The sequence below is a fragment of the Varroa jacobsoni genome, unplaced genomic scaffold, assembly GCF_002532875.2.
Source record: "Varroa jacobsoni isolate VJ856 unplaced genomic scaffold, vjacob_1.0 scaffold_457, whole genome shotgun sequence".
NCBI classification, from domain to species: Eukaryota; Metazoa; Arthropoda; class Arachnida; order Mesostigmata; family Varroidae; genus Varroa; species Varroa jacobsoni.
In genome coordinates, this window is record NW_019213359.1 from 115016 (window position 1) to 117477 (window position 2462).

Consider the following 2462-nt stretch of genomic DNA (forward strand, 5'->3'; position numbering starts at 1 on the left):
GCTCGAGAGTACAAATTCATTACGAATTTACGTGTAGACATCGCCGATGAACGTACCGACGACTGATCGGCGGTAGATCACAATTTGCATATTCTGCACTGCAGTCACTGCAGTTGATGTCAGATGAGATGTCTTTTTCTGTAAGGCCAATTATAGCCTTACGCAGGATCGACAGTAGAGATTGAAACGGACAGTTAGAGATATTTAAATGCGAAGGCCTGCCCTACTGTGGTATATATGTGTCTGACGCAGGTGACACTAGCAGTCTCTAAGTACCGTTATAATGACTCATTCATCTGCAGTTTACATTTGTGGCAGTCATTACGTTTCTAAATTGGAGTCCATCTGATGAGAAATATAGCAAGAGCTATTGCAGGATGTTTGGAGGTTACAGAGAGCTATGAAGATCCGCTCTTTTGCTTCTAAATCGAACATCTTTCTTCAGAGTCGCATCATTTTGAATGAATTTCAAGATGCCCGCGGCATTCGTGGAAATTAGTGGACAATCACATACCTAAGCAAACATTATTCAGTGGCAGAGCCGTCGTTATCACCACGAGTGCTATAAGCTAAATATAGACATCTGCTCTGTTAACTTGAAGATAATTATAAAATTTTCGAATCGTAAGGGTCGGTTACGTATTGGCTCACAGAATGATTTACGAATTATAAGGCATGACACTGTTGATCATTCACTTTCACATTATATTTACCTTTCTTGAAATTAATTTTTGCATTGCATGTCGAGGCTGACTTGAGTCAGTCTCGCTAGGACTATGGGCGTAGTCATCAAGCTTCTGGCAAAGATTGCGAGTGATACTCTCCCCACTTCAATACGAGTGCGTCTACAACAGAGGAATAGCACCACACAAAGGAACTAGGAATGCCCGCAGGGTAAACCCATGTTTATTTAGCCAAAGAAAAGACCGAAACATGTATGTGCGATGGTTTCAGATTAAGGCTACGTACAACTGTTCGGCTAGTCTCAGGAGGCCAAATGCGTGAAGCAACCAAAGCGAACGACGAATGGAATGTTCCTGCAAAGTAAACCAAATAAAGCAAAATCATCTAGAAAATGAGCATTATTCTGCTTTCAAATATTTATGGCCTAGTGAAACAGAACGTAGGACTGCAAATGCACAAAAAACTATTTCACTGAAGAGGTAAGATGATACAATCGTGTTATACTTAAGACCCAGGTGAAATATTAGAGGATCGATACTTCGATAATAAATATATATACATAAAAATGTGTGTATAAATTATATATTACAATGAATGTCTTTCTTTTTCCCGTCGGCTGTGGGTTTACAATAGTTTTCGGTCCGCTGCTTAACCGCCAGTTTCTAGCAATCAGACCTTGTATATACTGCAAGTAATAGTGGACGGGGTGGGGTTTAAAATAACGTAGACAACCTAATTCGCTACTTCGTAGAGAGCTTACTACGCGCCTATCGAACCAGCTTTTAGATTTCCGATGGAACCCGTCTTGCTAAACAACCGAAGGAAATGAAAGGTCTTGCCACGGATTACAAGAAAAATTGATGCGTTATCTATGTGGCCTCACTCTTTCATATTACGATGTAGAAGTCGTAGCGGGAGCGAGCAACTAGGACGCTGTCAAACAGAAATTGCACGAACAGTTTTCCCCACTAGAAAATGTCTTCGGCCGGTTTACCGGGAACAAGTGGGCTCTTATAGGCGAGCTCAGGCTTGAGCTTTAGTACGACTATGCGGTCTTCCTATCCAATGTTAAAACGACACTGAAGTCAATTTCCTTTATCAGCTTCATCGCGTAGTTCATCCGACCTCACAGGCGTCCTGATCCGGGCCGACTAGGCGCTTCGTCTGCTGGGCCTAGCTCCACGGATCATTGTACCGATGCGATCTGCTAATGGGATCGGGAACGAGCTTGTTTTAAGGTTAATTGCCTGCGTGCTCGACTGTCGAACACCAAGTTCCGCTGGCGCGGTTGCCTTGTCGCACGATTCATTGGAGCCATCACCCCTTTAGTGTTCGAAGTCGACGTAGAATTAGAAAGAGTTGAACTAGTTTGGGTCGCGCTGGACACCGGCGTCGAGATGAATGCCGTGCTGGCTGGGTTCCTGTAACATGCCGATGTATGGCCTCTGACTCAAACTATTAGACGGATTATCAGGCCTATCGGCGCCTAGCGTCAACCGATAGTTTTCGCTGGGCGAGGGGAGCTCAAGATTGGAGGGGACCAAGCGGAAATACGTGCCGTAGTCGACAGCATGGCCCACGATGCTATTCTCGGACGGAATACAATTAGGTTCTGGCGGGAAATAATAAGGCTACTACGTGCCTTCTCCAGTCGAGGACTTCTCCAGTCGCTATGGTAAAGGACGGTTTTATTCGATTTTGTGTTGATGACCGCAAGTTGAATACAATCATAAAGAGAAACGCTATCCCATTGCTAGGAATAGACAATGCTCTCGACA